The sequence below is a fragment of the Carcharodon carcharias genome (genome assembly GCF_017639515.1).
Source record: "Carcharodon carcharias isolate sCarCar2 chromosome 38 unlocalized genomic scaffold, sCarCar2.pri SUPER_38_unloc_1, whole genome shotgun sequence".
Classification (NCBI taxonomy): Eukaryota; Metazoa; Chordata; class Chondrichthyes; order Lamniformes; family Lamnidae; genus Carcharodon; species Carcharodon carcharias.
In genome coordinates, this window is record NW_024470775.1 from 72,501 (window position 1) to 91,953 (window position 19,453).

Genomic DNA, 19,453 nt, shown 5'->3' on the forward strand with positions numbered 1-19,453 from the left:
GTGTCCAGAAGGGGGTAGATTGCTAAAGGTGTGTGTGTGTGTGTGTGTGTGTGTGTGTGTGTGTGTGTGTGTGTGTGATTCCAGCAGTGTCCAGAAGGGGGTAGATTGCTAAAGGTGTGTGTGTGTGTGTGTGTGAGTGCGTGTGTGTGTGTGTGTGTGTGCGTGTGCATGTGATTCCAGTAGTGTCCAGCAGGGGGTAGATTGCTAAAGGTGTGTGTGTGTGTGCATGTGTGTGTGTGTGTGTGTGTGTGTGTGTGTTTGTGTTTATGTGATTCCAGCAGTGTCCAGCAGGGGGTAGGTTGCTAAAGGTGTGTGTGTGTGCGTGTGTGTGTGTGTGTGTGTGTGTGGGTGTGTCCAGCAGAGGGCAGATTGCTAAAGGTGTGTGTGTGTGTGTGTGTGTGTGTGTGTGTGTGTGTGTGTGCGTGTGCATGTGATTCCAGTAGTGTCCAGCAGGGGGTAGATTGCTAAAGGTGTGTGTGTGTGTGTGTGTGTGTGTGTGCGTGTGTGTGTGTGTGTGTGTGTGTGTGTGTGTTTGTGTGTATGTGATTCCAGCAGTGTCCAGCAGGGGGTAGGTTGCTAAAGGTGTGTGTGTGTGTGCGTGTGTGTGTGTGTGTGTGTGTGTGTGTGTGTGTGTTTCCAGCAGTGTCCAGGAGAGGGTACATTGCTAAATGTGTGTGTGGGTGTGTGTGTGTGTGTTTCCAGCAGCGTCCAGCAGGGGGGAGGTTGCACATCTGTCTGGTGTCCCTGACGGGTTTCACTGGGTAAACACTGTGGGGAGGGTTTCAGAGTGAGGGTGGGAGCAGGAGCTAAAGGCCTGGTGATGAGCTGCCTCTATCACTGCTTGTTTGTCCCTACAACCACACCCCCGCCCCCCCGCTCCACCTCTTTGTCTCTCTATCTCTCCGCCCCCCCACACACACACCTTAAACCAGCTTATATTTCAACTCTTTCTTGGAGTCGAACGCAAGTTCTGTCGAAGGGTCATGAGGACTCGAAACGTCAACTCTTTTCTTCTCCGCCGATGCTGCCAGACCTGCTGAGTTTTTCCAGGTAATTCTGTTTTTGCCTGGTCCCCATGTTGGTCCTAATTGGCGATGGCCACAATTGGAACTTGCCTGGAGAGGCTCAAACAGAGACAGTTACACATTTAACGCTCAATTGCTGAACAGAGGCAATTCCCATGTGGGTAACCTGTGTGGGCTCCTCACGCCCACTTCCACTGAGCGTGGGCAGTGGGCAGCCTGGCACACAGCGGCACAATGCCGGATGGTTCTCTTACCAAGGGAGAGGGTGGGCAGGCTCTCGGACAGGGCATTGCAGGTTCTGGGGGGTAAGCTACAGAGGGTGAAGGATGTCCTGAACGGACAAGCACCAAGGGCACCGCCTCAACCTCCTGAGACTCTCCCCCAACATCAGTTGGTGCCTCTATTCCTGTTCTCACATCCTCTTCCCTCTCCCCCTCCAGGCTGGGGGACCTGTTGCAAGATGCCAATGACCAAGGTCTGGCATCATTCCAGCGAGCCCGAGTAGGTGCCCAACATGGTCAATCGTCACAAGGACTGTGTGGTGGTCATTCCTACCAACACCGTCAGGGACAGATGTATCTGCAGCAGGTAGATTGGTGAGGATGGGGTGGAGTAGAATCTTCCCTCTTGTTGGTTCACCTGCCTCAGGCCTAGTCTGCCTTTCAGGGCTCGGACACCTGGGTCTGTAACGGTGACCCTGAGACACTCTTGGTGATGGACATGCAGGTCCCACAGCAGAGAACATTATGTGCCCTCGATACGCTCAGTGCTTCCTCCATGTGGTGTTTAACATGGAGGAGGAGAGATTGATCAGATTCAGGAGAGCGGTAGGTGGGAGTCAGCAGGAGGTTTCCATTCCCCTGTTTGCCCTCATGTCTTGTGACATCAGAGAGACTGTGGACTTGTTGAGGACTCCCAGGACCAGCCTCTCCCGCCTGTATGTCACTGCTCTGTCACCTCTGGTGGGGACAGTCCTGTCAGAGGGACACGGGTTACCCAGGGAAAGGGGGGCACGCGATTAGCGCATTGTCTTTACGTTATGTTTCTGTGAGTGTGTCTACATTGGAGTTATAAGATGTCAATGTGACCCTGCCATTGTCTGACCTCCCCTCCCTCCCTGTCAATATGGAGACACACCGATGCGAGTGAGAAATGAGACACGGACAAGAGGCGGTGATCGATGCAGCCAGTTTTATTCACATGATTCAGAAAGCAGTGGGCCAGGGGTCATTGGATCCACACAATGTGTCAGAAGCAGAATTACAGGAATTACAGATAGCTTCAATCAGAGCCTCAGGCGGCTCTCACAGGGGGACATTTCCACTTTTTGTTACTCAGTCAGCCTTGCAGCACTTAAAAACGAGGAAGCATTTCTCCTTCGTCTCTGTCTCACCTTCCTTGCACCCGAGTGGTCTACAGGAGCCTCCAGTTTCACTACATCCCAAGGCTCGACCTAGGAAAGAGAAAGGAAGTCTTATTGATGCCAACAGTCATGGCCCTCGAGGGCCCAAGTTTAGTCTAACTGATGTACATTCAGAGCTAACCTGTAGAGAGTGCATCCGGAGTGATCTAACTAAGGGATACGGAGACACGAACTGTGCAGAGTGAGCCTAGTGTTGTCTAACCGAGGGATACGGAGACTGGAACTGTGCACAGTGATCCAAGTGTGGTCATACGATGGATAATGAAGATCAGAATGGTGCACAGTGCTCCGCGTGTTGTCTAAGCAAGGTATGAACAGTCCAGAACTGCTCTCAATCAGAATGCTACAATGTATTTTACACAACTGAATACCAGCACAGTCCTGATGGGCTGAATGGTCTCCCATTGCCCGTCTCAGTGTTTCTATAAATTGAGCACTGAGAGATGTACTCACTTCCTAATGTAGACGTTGCACTCACTCCTCCATCGGCAGTGATGGGCTGCACCAGCACCAGGAACCCAAGCAGCAAAAGCAGTGCTTTCCTCATTCTCCGCTGATCTCCCCCCAGTCACAATGAGATAGCAGGAGCACAGACGCTCTTTATATGTACACACAGAGCATTCTGTAGTTAATAATCACACACACGCAGAGCGGGTAGACTCTAACTTGGACACGTTGAAGGGAACGTTCACTAACTGAGTCCAACATGAACTGGAATCAAGTAGGTTTCTTTATTAATAAGAAGAGGGACAGATCTGAATAATGATTGAGCTGACAAAGGTTCGTAGGAATTGTTAGTTGTGTTTTTAATCTGAATCATACAACAGAGACGGAGGCCATTTGACCCATGGTATCTATGCTAGCATCTTGATCATGTTATCTCATTATTCCCAGTTTGCTCTGTGCTTTGCCCTTAGCTATGCAACATTTTCCCACTCAATTATTCATCCAATTCCTCTTCTGAAGTTTACTGTTCAATCTTCTCTGAATGTCTCTTCAGGAAGCGAGTTCCAGTTCACAAAAACTCCTTTAATAAACGAACATTCTCATCGTCCTCCATCTAGTTCTTTTGTCAATGAAATAGCATCTGTTTCTACTGGTTCCCTAATCTCACATCCTCGGAAATCTCCCACGATCTCTATTGGGAAAAAGGTTGGGGAGCTGTACCTGGTGTCCTGGGGCCAAGATTTATCCATCGGCCAACACAACGATCACATATTATCCAGTCGGTATTGCATTGCTGCTGGGATCTTGCTGTGCACAAATTGGCTGTCACATATTGTGGATTAAAACAGTGACTGTCCTTCAAATTGACGTTCAGTGAATATCACTCACTGTGCCCAGTGAGACCATGGTCCTTCTCTGGTGTGACTGAGCTCACCCAGAGATACATCCTCCACCCCTCCTTCTAGAGATACTACCATCTCTCCCACCCACTCCTATCCCCCCACACACCCCCACCCCCAAAACACCACATCTCAATTTTCTCCCCACTCGGCACCTCCAGCCCTGCAAGATTCCCTCCCTTTTACCTCATTCCCACAACCCTCTATCCATTCCCTCTTCCCAGGGCCCCTGTCCTCATTGATCCCTCACTGCCGTCTATCTGCATTGCCTGGATGGGCCGAATGGCTTCCTGAGCCGAGATGACCCAATGAATCCACCTTAATTGGCTGTTTAATTGTCTCCCAGTGATGGGCATTAGCTGGAGACTAAACTACTCTCCTGTATCCAGGAGTGGGATGAAAGTTTGGAGATGTCTGGAATGCAATGTGTGGATAAAGAGTTCCATGTCGGACATCAGAGTTGAAGCACAAATCAGCCACTTTGAGCAGTTTACCGGCCTGTTAAATATTTCCCTGGAACACGGAACTGAGCGGACACCAGGTGCCATCCTGTCTGACAGCCTTGAACAAGGTGTGAGGATCTGACAGGAATGAATCAGCACAGGATAGGGTCCAGCAGCTCACTGCCCGTCTGTGTGGACAATACACAGGCTTTAATCTTCTAAATACCCTCAGCAGCCCCTCCAGGGCTCTCACATCCCCCCTCATGTGTGGTGATCAGAGCTGGATGTATTAATCTAGCTGCGGCCTAACCAGGGCTTTATAATTGTTCAGAGTATCTTCCCCTGATTTTGCACTCAGTACCTGTACTTATGAGTGTCAGGTAATGACCATCTCCAACAAGGGAGAATCTAACCATCGCCCCTTGACATTCAATGCCATTACCATCACTGAATCCCCCACTAACTTCATCCTGGGGTTTACCATTCAGCAGAAACTGAACTGGACCAGCCATATAAATATTGTGGCTACAAGAGCAGTTCAGAGGCTGGGAATCCTGCGGACAGTAACTCACCTGTTGTCTTCCCAAAAACCTGTCCACCATCGACAAGGCACAAGTCAGGATTTTGTTGGAATACTCTCCACTTGCCCGAATGAGTGCGGCTCCCAAAACACTCAAGAAGCTTGACACCATCCAGGACAAAGCAGCCCTACTTGATCAGCACCCCATCCACAAATATTCCCTCACTCTACCAATGACACACAGTAGCTGCAGTGTGTACCATCGACAAGATGCACTGCAGGAACTCACCAGGACAGCATCTTGCAAACCCACGACCTCTCCCATCTAGAAGGACAAGGGCAGCAGACAAATGGGAACACCACCACCTGGAAGTTCCCCTCTGAGCCATTCACCATCCTGACTTGGAAATATATCGGCCATTCCTTCACTGTTGCTGGGTCAAAATCCTGGATCTCCCTCCTGAGCTGCACAATGTACCTACAACACAGGGACTGCAGCGGCTCACCACCACCTTCTCAAGAGGCAATTTGGGAGGGGCATTAAATGCTGGCCTAGCCAGCGATGCCCACATTCCATGAATGAATTTTAAGCAATGGAGTCCAATACCCTCCACGCTTCACTAACTGCTCTCTCATCCTGCCCTGCCAAATGTCAAAGATAAAATTTCGGAACACCCCATATCCCTCTGTCTCTGAACGCTCTTTAAAATTGTGTCTTGTAGCCCATAATGCCTCTCCCTATTCCTCCTGTCAAAATGCATCACCTCATACCCCTCTCTACAAAATTCCATCTGCCACTTTTCCGCCCATTCTGCCCTCCTACCTACGTCCTGTTTCCATCGATATCTATCGGCCTCACTGGTTGCCATGACTTCAAGTATTGTTTCATCGACAAGTTTTGGAATGTCACCGTATTCCTGATGTCAGTAATTGGAGGAACAGCACTGTCTACATGCTCCAATCTGACAAACAGCCCTTTACTCCAAGAGCACTTGTGCTGGATCATCGGCTGAGGGAGGGCAGTAGATGAGAATCAGAGGGAGCCATTTTCTTGCCCATGTTTGACCTGATGTCATGAGTCAATATTGAGGACTCCAATGGAAACTCCCTCCCACCTGCAGAGCACTGAGTCACTGCCGGTGGGACAGGGAAATACCCAGGGATGGTGATGGACACGTCTGGGACAATGTCTCTGAGACATGACTCTGTGAAAATGATTATGCTGGAGCTACAGGACCTGAATGTGGCCCTGCCATTGTCTGACCTCCCCCTTCCCTCCCTGTCAATGTGGAGACTCACCGATCCGAGTGAGAAATGAGACACGGACAAGAGGCGGTGACCAACGCAGCCAGTTTTATTCACATGATCCAGGAACCAGTGGGTCAGGGGGCATGGGCCCTACACAGTCCGTGGAGCCTCTAGACGGTGCTGGAGTCATGAGCCTTGCTGACCCAAATGTGATTCCTCCTTTTATGATTCACTTTACCACGCAGCATTCATACAACCAATAGCACTTGTAGAGTGTCAAACCCTTGTTTCTGCAGCACTGTCCCCATTGACAGGTTCCCCCCTTAATTCTGTCACATGCAGAGACAACACCTGAAATGCAGAAAGGAATCCGCTGTTGATGCCACCAGTAAGGACCCTCAACTCTCGCTCAAACATTCATTATGTATCACCCTCAATGTTTAAGTCCCTCATTCACTTCAAAATCCTGATATTGCACTATCATCAGTTTGGTCTGTGAGGCCCAGACAAAGGACATGGAGAACAGGACTACTCACAGCGTTCGATGGGTGGCCTAACCAAGTGATATGGAGAGCAGAACTGAGCACAGTGCTTCAATTGTTGTCCATCTGAGGGATATGGAGATGAGAACTCTGCACAGTGTTCCAGGTGTGACCGAACAGAGGGATATGGAGACCAGAACTCTGCACAGTGCTTAAAGTGTCGTTAAGCGATGGATATGGAGGGCAAAACTTTGCACAATGCTCCAAGTGTGGTCTAACTGAGGGATATGGAGAGCAGATCTGTGCACAGTGCTCCAAGTGCCGTGAACCTAGGGAAATGGAGTCCAAAACTGTTCACAGTTCTCCGAGTATGGTGAACCGATAGATGTGGAGTATAAAACTGTGCACAGTGCTACGAGTGTGATCTACCGGTGGGATTTGGAGACCAGAACTGTGCAGAGTGTGACAAGTGTGGTCTAACTGAGGGATATGGAGTCCAGAACTGAGCACAGTGCTCCGAGTGTGGTCTAACTGAGGGATACGGAGTCCAGAACTGTGCACAGTACTCCAAATGCAGCCAGGCCAAGGGATATGGAGACCGAAACTGTGTTCATTGCACCATGTGTCATCAACAGATGGATATGGAGGCCAAAAATGCACAGTTCTCCGAGTCCGGTGAACTGAGAGATATGGAGGACAAAACTGCACGATGCTCCGAGTGTGGTCTAACTGAGTGGTATGGAGACCAGAACGGTGCACAATGCTCTATGTGTGGAAAGGCCCAGGGATATTGAGACTAGAACTGTGCTCAGAGCTCCACGTGTAGACAGGCCAAGGGATATAGAGACAAGAACTGTTCACAGTGCTCCAAGTGTGGCTAAACAGAGGGATATGGAGGCCAAAATTGAGCCAGCGCCTGCAGTGTGGTCAAGCGAGGGACAAGGAGGTCAAATCTGTACACAGTGCTCGGAGTGTGATCTAACTGAGGGATTTGGAGACCAGAAAGTTGCCCAGTGCTCCAGGCGTGGTCTAAACGAGGGATATGGAGACCAGAACTGTGCACAGTGCTCCAGGTGTGGCCAGGCCAAGGGAAATGGAGAACAGAACTATGCACAGTGCACCAAATGTCATCTAACAGATGTGGTCCAAACCAGGGATATGGATAGCAGAACTGTCCACAGTGCTCTAGGTGTGTCAGAACAAGGGAAAAAGAGGCCCGAACAGTGCACAGTGCTCGAAGTGTGGTCTAACCGAGCGATACAGAGACAAGAACTGTGCACAGTGCTCCGCTGCCTATCCTTTGTAGGGACAGTGTATCACTCACTGCTCCCAATGAGACCCTGATCCTTCTCTTGTGTGACCGAGCTCACCCAAAGATAAAGTCTCCACCCCTCATTCCAAAACCCCTATCTCCTCTCCCACCTGCCCCCTCACATCATATTTCCCTCCCCACTCGGTTCCTCCAACCCTGGAAAATCTGCTCTCTACTACCTCATTCCCACAACACCCTATCTATTTCCTCTTCCCAAGTCTGCTCACCTCAATGATCCCTCACTGTCAGCATGGACTAGATGGGCTGAATGGATTCCTGAGATGGCAGATTCCCTTCCCTAAGGGAATGAGTCAACCAGGTGGGTCTTCACCACAATCCACTAGTTTCACTCTCACCAGCACCGCTATTTGTGTTTTATTTTAAATCCGGGGTTATAATTTCCCCAACCCCACACCCTACAGTGAGTCTGCAGTCAGGGGCCCGGACAATCCTCCAGGCGGCATTTCCGGGGGCTGTGTTCAGCATCGTGAACTCTATCCTTTGTAGGGTCAGTGTATATCACTCACTGTGCCCAGTGAGACCATGGTCCTTCTCTGGTGTGACTGAGCTCACCCAGAGATACAGCCTCCACCCCTCCTTCTAGAGACACTATCATCTCTCCCACCCCCTCCTATCCCACCACACACCCCCACCCCCAACTCCCCACATCTCAATTGTCTCTCCACTCGGCACCTCCAGCCGTGCAAGATTCCCTCCCTTTTACCTCATTCCCACAACCCTCTATCCATTCCCTCTTCCCAGGGCCCCTGTCCTCATTGATCCCTCACTGCCGTCTATCTGCATTGCCTGGATGGGCCGAATGGCTTCCTGAGCCATGATGACCCAATGAATCCACCTTAATTGGGTGTTTAATTGTCTCCCAGTGATTGGTATTAGCTGGAGACGAAACTACTCTCCGGTATCCAGGAGTGGGATGAAAGGTTGGAGATGTCTGGAATGCAATGTGTGGATAAAGAGTTCCATGTCGGACATCAGAGTTGAAGCACAAATCAGTCACTGTGAGCAGTTTACCGGCCTGTTAAATATTTCCCTAGAACACGGAACTGAGCGGACACCAGATGCCATCCTGTCTGACAGCCTTGAACAAGGTGTGAGGATCTGACAGGAATGAATCAGCACAGGATAGGGTCCAGCAGCTCACTGCCCATCTGTGTGGACAATACACAGGCTTTAATCTTCTAAATACCCTCAGCAGCCCCTCCAGGGCTCTCACATCCACCCTCATGTGTGGTGATCAGAGCTGGATGTATTAATCTAGCTGCGGCCTAACCAGGGCTTTATAATTCTTCAGAGTAACGTTCCCTGATTTTGTCCCCAATACTTTTATTTTTGAGTGTCAGGTAATGACCATCTCCAACAAGGGAGAATCTAACCATCGCCCCTTGACGTTCAATGCCATTACCATCACTGAATCCCCCACTAACTTCATCTTGGGGGTTACCATTGACCAGAAACTGAACTGGACCAGCCATATAAATACTGTGGCTACAAGAGCAGGTCAGAGGCTGGGAATCCTGCGGACAGTAACTCACCTCCTGACTCCCCAAAACCTGTCCACCATCGACAAGGCACCAGTCAGGAGTGTGATGGAATACTCCCCACTTGCCTAGATGAGTGCGGCTCCCACAACACTCAAGAAGTTTGACAAAATCTAGAACAAAGCATCCCCCACTTGATCGGACCCCCATCCACAAACATTCACTCCCTCCACCACTGACGCACAGTAGCTGCAGTGTGTGTACCATCTACAAGATGCACTGCAGGGACTCACCAATGTTCCTTCGAAAGCGCTGCCCAAATCCACCTCCTCTACCATCTAGAAGGACAAGGGCAGCAGACAAATGGGAACACCACCACCTGGAAGTTCCCCTCTGAGCCACTAACCATTCTGACTTGGAAATATATCGGCCGTTCCTTCACTATCGCTGGGTCAAAATCCTGGAACTCCCTCCCTAACAGCGCTATGGGTGTACCTGTACCACAGGGACTGCAGCGGCTCACCACCACCTTCTCAAGGGACAATTTGGGAGGGGCATTAAATGTGGGCCTAGCCAGCGAATCCCACGTTCCATGAATTAATTTTAAACAATGGAGCCCAATACCCTCCACACTTCACTAACTGCTCTCTCATCCTGCCCTGCCAAATGTCAAAGATAAAATTTCAGAACACCCTATATCCCTCTGTCTCTGAACGCTCTTTAAAATTGTGTCATGTAGCCCATAATGCCTCTCCCTATTCCTTCTGTCAAAATGCATCACCTCATATCCCTCTCTACAAAATTTCATCTGCCACTTTTCTGCCCATTCTGCCCTCCTATCTACATCCTGTTTCCATTGATATCTATCGTCCTCACTGGTTGCCATGACTTCAAGTATTGTTTCATCGACAAGTTTTGGAATGTCATCGTATTCCTGGTGTCAGTAATTGGGGGAACAGCCCTGTCTACATGCTCCAATCTGACAAACAGCCCTTTACTCCAAGAGCACTTGTGCTGGATCATCGGCTGAGGGAGGGCAGTAGACGAGAATCAGAAGGAGCCATTTTCTTGCCCATGTTTGACCTGATGTCATGAATCAATATTGAGGACTCCAATGGAAACTCCCTCCCACCTGCAGAGCACTGAGTCATTGCCGGTGGGACAGGGACATACCCAGGGATGGTGATGGACACGTCTGGGACAATGGCTCTGAGACATGACTCTGTGAAAATGATTATGCTGGAGCTACAGGACCTGAATGTGGCCCTGCCATTGTCTGACCTCCCCCTTCCCTCCCTGTCAATGTGGAGACTCACCGATCCGAGTGAGAAATGAGACACGGACAAGAGGCGGTGACCAACGCAGCCAGTTTTATTCACATGATCCAGGAACCAGTGGGTCAGGGGGCACGGTCCCTACACAGTCCGTGGAGCCTCTAGACGGTGCTGGAGTCATGGGCCTTGTAATTGGGTCCGGAGTCACTGGACTTTGTCAGATTGCCAGTTACTTCCTGATATGATTCGCTTCACCACGCAGCAAACATAAAAGCAAGCGCATTTCTTGCGTATCAAACCCTCGTATCTGCGACAGTGACCCCTTCGACAGGTTCCCCCTCGTATTCTGTCACATCCTAAGTGCGTTCCTGAAATGCAGAAAGTCTGTTGAGGCCACCAGTAAGGACCCTCGACTCTCGTTCAAACATTTATTATGTACCACCCTAAATGTTGAAGCCCCCCTTTCACCACCACTTCCAGATATTGCACTATCGTCAGTTTGGTCTGTGAGGCCCAGACAAAGGACATGGAGAAAGGTGCTAGACACAGGGCTCTGGGGATGATCTAATCGAGGGATACGGAGAGCAGAACTCTACACAGTAGACTATGTGTGGTTCAATTAAATGATATGAAGGACAAAATTTTGCACAGAGTCCATGTGTGTTCCAACCAAGGGGTATGGAGAACAGAACTGTGCACAGTGCTCCAAATGTACTCTAACTGAGGGATACAGAGAACAGAACTGTGCACAGTGCTCCAAATGTAATCTAACTGAGGGATACAGAGAACAGAACTGTGCACAGTGCTCCAAATGTACTCTAACTGAGGGATACAGAGAACAGAACTGTGCACAGTGCTCCAAATGTAATCTAACTGAGGGATACAGAGAACAGAACTGTGCACAGTGCTCCAAATGTAATCTAACTGAGGGATACAGAGAACAGAACTGTGCACAGTGCTCCAAATGTACTCTAACTGAGGGATACAGAGAACAGAACTGTGCACAGTGCTCCAAATGTACTCTAACTGAGGGATACAGAGAACAGAACTGTGCACAGTGCCCCAAATGTAATCTAACTGAGGGATACAGAGAACAGAACTGTGCACAGTGCTCCAAATGTAATCTAACTGAGGGATACAGAGAACAGAACTGTGCACAGTGCTCCAAATGTAATCTAACTGAGGGATACAGAGAACAGAACTGTGCACAGTGCTCCAAATGTAATCTAACTGAGGGATACAGAGAACAGAACTGTGCACAGTGCTCCAAATGTAATCTAACTGAGGGATACAGAGAACAGAACTGTGCACAGTGCTCCAAATGTAATCTAACTGAGGGATACAGAGAACAGAACTGTGCACAGTGCTCCAAATGTAATCTAACTGAGGGATACAGAGAACAGAACTGTGCACAGTGCTCCAAATGTAATCTAACTGAGGGATACAGAGAACAGAACTGTGCACAGTGCTCCAAATGTACTCTAACTGAGGGATACAGAGAACAGAACTGTGCACAGTGCTCCAAATGTAATCTAACTGAGGGATACAGAGAACAGAACTGTGCACAGTGCTCCAAATGTAATCTAACTGAGGGATACAGAGAACAGAACTGTGCACAGTGCTCCAAATGTAATCTAACTGAGGGATACAGAGAACAGAACTGTGCACAGTGCTCCAAATGTAATCTAACTGAGGGATACAGAGAACAGAACTGTGCACAGTGCTCCAAATGTAATCTAACTGAGGGATACAGAGAACAGAACTGTGCACAGTGCTCCAAATGTAATCTAACTGAGGGATACAGAGAACAGAACTGTGCACAGTGCTCCAAATGTCCTCTAACTGAGGGATACAGAGAACAGAACTGTGCACAGTGCTCCAAATGTACTCTAACTGAGGGATACAGAGAACAGAACTGTGCACAGTGCTCCAAATGTACTCTAACTGAGGGATACAGAGAACAGAACTGTGCACAGTGCTCCAAATGTACTCTAACTGAGGGATACAGAGAACAGAACTGTGCACAGTGCTCCAAATGTACTCTAACTGAGGGATACAGAGAACAGAACTGTGCACAGTGCTCCAAATGTACTCTAACTGAGGGATACAGAGAACAGAACTGTGCACAGTGCTCCAAATGTACTCTAACTGAGGGATACAGAGAACAGAACTGTGCACAGTGCTCCAAATGTACTCTAACTGAGGGATACAGAGAACAGAACTGTGCACAGTGCTCCAAATGTACTCTAACTGAGGGATACAGAGAACAGAACTGTGCACAGTGCTCCAAATGTACTCTAACTGAGGGATACAGAGAACAGAACTGTGCACAGTGCTCCAAATGTAATCTAACTGAGGGATACAGAGAACAGAACTGTGCACAGTGCTCCAAATGTACTCTAACTGAGGGATACAGAGAACAGAACTGTGCACAGTGCTCCAAATGTAATCTAACTGAGGGATACAGAGAACAGAACTGTGCACAGTGCTCCAAATGTAATCTAACTGAGGGATACAGAGAACAGAACTGTGCACAGTGCTCCAAATGTAATCTAACTGAGGGATACAGAGAACAGAACTGTGCACAGTGCTCCAAATGTACTCTAACTGAGGGATACAGAGAACAGAACTGTGCACAGTGCTCCAAATGTAATCTAACTGAGGGATACAGAGAACAGAACTGTGCACAGTGCTCCAAATGTACTCTAACTGAGGGATACAGAGAACAGAACTGTGCACAGTGCTCCAAATGTACTCTAACTGAGGGATACAGAGAACAGAACTGTGCACAGTGCTCCAAATGTAATCTAACTGAGGGATACAGAGAACAGAACTGTGCACAGTGCTCCAAATGTAATCTAACTGAGGGATACAGAGAACAGAACTGTGCACAGTGCTCCAAATGTAATCTAACTGAGGGATACAGAGAACAGAACTGTGCACAGTGCTCCAAATGTAATCTAACTGAGGGATACAGAGAACAGAACTGTGCACAGTGCTCCAAATGTAATCTAACTGAGGGATACAGAGAACAGAACTGTGCACAGTGCTCCAAATGTAATCTAACTGAGGGATACAGAGAACAGAACTGTGCACAGTGCTCCAAATGTACTCTAACTGAGGGATACAGAGAACAGAACTGTGCACAGTGCTCCAAATGTACTCTAACTGAGGGATACAGAGAACAGAACTGTGCACAGTGCTCCAAATGTAATCTAACTGAGGGATACAGAGAACAGAACTGTGCACAGTGCTCCAAATGTAATCTAACTGAGGGATACAGAGAACAGAACTGTGCACAGTGCTCCAAATGTACTCTAACTGAGGGATACAGAGAACAGAACTGTGCACAGTGCTCCAAATGTACTCTAACTGAGGGATACAGAGAACAGAACTGTGCACAGTGCTCCAAATGTAATCTAACTGAGGGATACAGAGAACAGAACTGTGCACAGTGCTCCAAATGTCCTCTAACTGAGGGATACAGAGAACAGAACTGTGCACAGTGCTCCAAATGTAATCTAACTGAGGGATACAGAGAACAGAACTGTGCACAGTGCTCCAAATGTAATCTAACTGAGGGATACAGAGAACAGAACTGTGCACAGTGCTCCAAATGTAATCTAACTGAGGGATACAGAGAACAGAACTGTGCACAGTGCTCCAAATGTACTCTAACTGAGGGATACAGAGAACAGAACTGTGCACAGTGCTCCAAATGTAATCTAACTGAGGGATACAGAGAACAGAACTGTGCACAGTGCTCCAAATGTAATCTAACTGAGGGATACAGAGAACAGAACTGTGCACAGTGCTCCAAATGTACTCTAACTGAGGGATACAGAGAACAGAACTGTGCACAGTGCTCCAAATGTACTCTAACTGAGGGATACAGAGAACAGAACTGTGCACAGTGCTCCAAATGTACTCTAACTGAGGGATACAGAGAACAGAACTGTGCACAGTGCTCCAAATGTACTCTAACTGAGGGATACAGAGAACAGAACTGTGCACAGTGCTCCAAATGTACTCTAACTGAGGGATACAGAGAACAGAACTGTGCACAGTGCTCCAAATGTACTCTAACTGAGGGATACAGAGAACAGAACTGTGCACAGTGCTCCAAATGTACTCTAACTGAGGGATACAGAGAACAGAACTGTGCACAGTGCTCCAAATGTACTCTAACTGAGGGATACAGAGAACAGAACTGTGCACAGTGCTCCAAATGTAATCTAACTGAGGGATACAGAGAACAGAACTGTGCACAGTGCTCCAAATGTACTCTAACTGAGGGATACAGAGAACAGAACTGTGCACAGTGCTCCAAATGTAATCTAACTGAGGGATACAGAGAACAGAACTGTGCACAGTGCTCCAAATGTACTCTAACTGAGGGATACAGAGAACAGAACTGTGCACAGTGCTCCAAATGTACTCTAACTGAGGGATACAGAGAACAGAACTGTGCACAGTGCTCCAAATGTAATCTAACTGAGGGATACAGAGAACAGAACTGTGCACAGTGCTCCAAATGTAATCTAACTGAGGGATACAGAGAACAGAACTGTGCACAGTGCTCCAAATGTAATCTAACTGAGGGATACAGAGAACAGAACTGTGCACAGTGCTCCAAATGTACTCTAACTGAGGGATACAGAGAACAGAACTGTGCACAGTGCTCCAAATGTACTCTAACTGAGGGATACAGAGAACAGAACTGTGCACAGTGCTCCAAATGTAATCTAACTGAGGGATACAGAGAACAGAACTGTGCACAGTGCTCCAAATGTAATCTAACTGAGGGATACAGAGAACAGAACTGTGCACAGTGCTCCAAATGTAATCTAACTGAGGGATACAGAGAACAGAACTGTGCACAGTGCTCCAAATGTAATCTAACTGAGGGATACAGAGAACAGAACTGTGCACAGTGCTCCAAATGTACTCTAACTGAGGGATACAGAGAACAGAACTGTGCACAGTGCTCCAAATGTAATCTAACTGAGGGATACAGAGAACAGAACTGTGCACAGTGCTCCAAATGTAATCTAACTGAGGGATACAGAGAACAGAACTGTGCACAGTGCTCCAAATGTAATCTAACTGAGGGATACAGAGAACAGAACTGTGCACAGTGCTCCAAATGTAATCTAACTGAGGGATACAGAGAACAGAACTGTGCACAGTGCTCCAAATGTAATCTAACTGAGGGATACAGAGAACAGAACTGTGCACAGTGCTCCAAATGTAATCTAACTGAGGGATACAGAGAACAGAACTGTGCACAGTGCTCCAAATGTAATCTAACTGAGGGATACAGAGAACAGAACTGTGCACAGTGCTCCAAATGTAATCTAACTGAGGGATACAGAGAACAGAACTGTGCACAGTGCTCCAAATGTAATCTAACTGAGGGATACAGAGAACAGAACTGTGCACAGTGCTCCAAATGTAATCTAACTGAGGGATACAGAGAACAGAACTGTGCACAGTGCTCCAAATGTAATCTAACTGAGGGATACAGAGAACAGAACTGTGCACAGTGCTCCAAATGTAATCTAACTGAGGGATACAGAGAACAGAACTGTGCACAGTGCTCCAAATGTACTCTAACTGAGGGATACAGAGAACAGAACTGTGCACAGTGCTCCAAATGTAATCTAACTGAGGGATACAGAGAACAGAACTGTGCACAGTGCTCCAAATGTACTCTAACTGAGGGATACAGAGAACAGAACTGTGCACAGTGCTCCAAATGTAATCTAACTGAGGGATACAGAGAACAGAACTGTGCACAGTGCTCCAAATGTAATCTAACTGAGGGATACAGAGAACAGAACTGTGCACAGTGCTCCAAATGTAATCTAACTGAGGGATACAGAGAACAGAACTGTGCACAGTGCTCCAAATGTAATCTAACTGAGGGATACAGAGAACAGAACTGTGCACAGTGCTCCAAATGTAATCTAACTGAGGGATACAGAGAACAGAACTGTGCACAGTGCTCCAAATGTAATCTAACTGAGGGATACAGAGAACAGAACTGTGCACAGTGCTCCAAATGTACTCTAACTGAGGGATACAGAGAACAGAACTGTGCACAGTGCTCCAAATGTAATCTAACTGAGGGATACAGAGAACAGAACTGTGCACAGTGCTCCAAATGTAATCTAACTGAGGGATACAGAGAACAGAACTGTGCACAGTGCTCCAAATGTAATCTAACTGAGGGATACAGAGAACAGAACTGTGCACAGTGCTCCAAATGTAATCTAACTGAGGGATACAGAGAACAGAACTGTGCACAGTGCTCCAAATGTAATCTAACTGAGGGATACAGAGAACAGAACTGTGCACAGTGCTCCAAATGTAATCTAACTGAGGGATACAGAGAACAGAACTGTGCACAGTGCTCCAAATGTAATCTAACTGAGGGATACAGAGAACAGAACTGTGCACAGTGCTCCAAATGTAATCTAACTGAGGGATACAGAGAACAGAACTGTGCACAGTGCTCCAAATGTAATCTAACTGAGGGATACAGAGAACAGAACTGTGCACAGTGCTCCAAATGTAATCTAACTGAGGGATACAGAGAACAGAACTGTGCACAGTGCTCCAAATGTAATCTAACTGAGGGATACAGAGAACAGAACTGTGCACAGTGCTCCAAATGTAATCTAACTGAGGGATACAGAGAACAGAACTGTGCACAGTGCTCCAAATGTAATCTAACTGAGGGATACAGAGAACAGAACTGTGCACAGTGCTCCAAATGTAATCTAACTGAGGGATACAGAGAACAGAACTGTGCACAGTGCTCCAAATGTAATCTAACTGAGGGATACAGAGAACAGAACTGTGCACAGTGCTCCAAATGTAATCTAACTGAGGGATACAGAGAACAGAACTGTGCACAGTGCTCCAAATGTACTCTAACTGAGGGATACAGAGAACAGAACTGTGCACAGTGCTCCAAATGTAATCTAACTGAGGGATACAGAGAACAGAACTGTGCACAGTGCTCCAAATGTAATCTAACTGAGGGATACAGAGAACAGAACTGTGCACAGTGCTCCAAATGTAATCTAACTGAGGGATACAGAGAACAGAACTGTGCACAGTGCTCCAAATGTAATCTAACTGAGGGATACAGAGAACAGAACTGTGCACAGTGCTCCAAATGTAATCTAACTGAGGGATACAGAGAACAGAACTGTGCACAGTGCTCCAAATGTAATCTAACTGAGGGATACAGAGAACAGAACTGTGCACAGTGCTCCAAATGTAATCTAACTGAGGGATACAGAGAACAGAACTGTGCACAGTGCTCCAAATGTAATCTAACTGAGGGATACAGAGAACAGAACTGTGCACAGTGCTCCAAATGTACTCTAACTGAGGGATACAGAGAACAGAACTGTGCACAGTGCTCCAAATGTAATCTAACTGAGGGATACAGAGAACAGAACTGTGCACAGTGCTCCAAATGTAATCTAACTGAGGGATACAGAGAACAGAACTGTGCACAGTGCTCCAAATGTACTCTAACTGAGGGATACAGAGAACAGAACTGTGCACAGTGCTCCAAATGTAATCTAACTGAGGGATACAGAGAACAGAACTGTGCACAGTGCTCCAAATGTAATCTAACTGAGGGATACAGAGAACAGAACTGTGCACAGTGCTCCAAATGTAATCTAACTGAGGGATACAGAGAACAGAACTGTGCACAGTGCTCCAAATGTAATCTAACTGAGGGATACAGAGAACAGAACTGTGCACAGTGCTCCAAATGTAATCTAACTGAGGGATACAGAGAACAGAACTGTGCACAGTGCTCCAAATGTAATCTAACTGAGGGATACAGAGAACAGAACTGTGCACAGTGCTCCAAATGTAATCTAACTGAGGGATACAGAGAACAGAACTGTGCACAGTGCTCCAAATGTAATCTAACTGAGGGATACAGAGAACAGAACTGTGCACAGTGCTCCAAATGTAATCTAACTGAGGGATACAGAGAACAGAACTGTGCACAGTGCTCCAAATGTAATCTAACTGAGGGATACAGAGAACAGAACTGTGCACAGTGCTCCAAATGTAATCTAACTGAGGGATACAGAGAACAGAACTGTGCACAGTGCTCCAAATGTACTCTAACTGAGGGATACAGAGAACAGAACTGTGCACAGTGCTCCAAATGTAATCTAACTGAGGGATACAGAGAACAGAACTGTGCACAGTGCTCCAAATGTAATCTAACTGAGGGATACAGAGAACAGAACTGTGCACAGTGCTCCAAATGTAATCTAACTGAGGGATACAGAGAACAGAACTGTGCACAGTGCTCCAAATGTAATCTAACTGAGGGATACAGAGAACAGAACTGTGCACAGTGCTCCAAATGTAATCTAACTGAGGGATACAGAGAACAGAACTGTGCACAGTGCTCCAAATGTAATCTAACTGAGGGATACAGAGAACAGAACTGTGCACAGTGCTCCAAATGTAATCTAACTGAGGGATACAGAGAACAGAACTGTGCACAGTGCTCCAAATGTAATCTAACTGAGGGATACAGAGAACAGAACTGTGCACAGTGCTCCAAATGTAATCTAACTGAGGGATACAGAGAACAGAACTGTGCACAGTGCTCCAAATGTACTCTAACTGAGGGATACAGAGAACAGAACTGTGCACAGTGCTCCAAATGTAATCTAACTGAGGGATACAGAGAACAGAACTGTGCACAGTGCTCCAAATGTACTCTAACTGAGGGATACAGAGAACAGAACTGTGCACAGTGCTCCAAATGTAATCTAACTGAGGGATACAGAGAACAGAACTGTGCACAGTGCTCCAAATGTAATCTAAC

General features: G+C 47.3%; 1 long non-coding RNA gene across 1 annotated transcript in view; it reads right to left on the reverse strand.

The window, feature by feature from the left end:
- Nucleotides 1-2,202: 2,202 nt before the first annotated feature.
- LOC121274769 overlaps nucleotides 2,203-19,453 on the reverse strand; it is a 77,336-nt gene continuing 60,085 nt past the window's right edge. The window contains exon 2 of the long non-coding RNA XR_005942299.1: nucleotides 2,203-2,478. This is a non-coding gene — a long non-coding RNA (uncharacterized LOC121274769). The remainder of the gene's footprint in view (nucleotides 2,479-19,453) is intronic.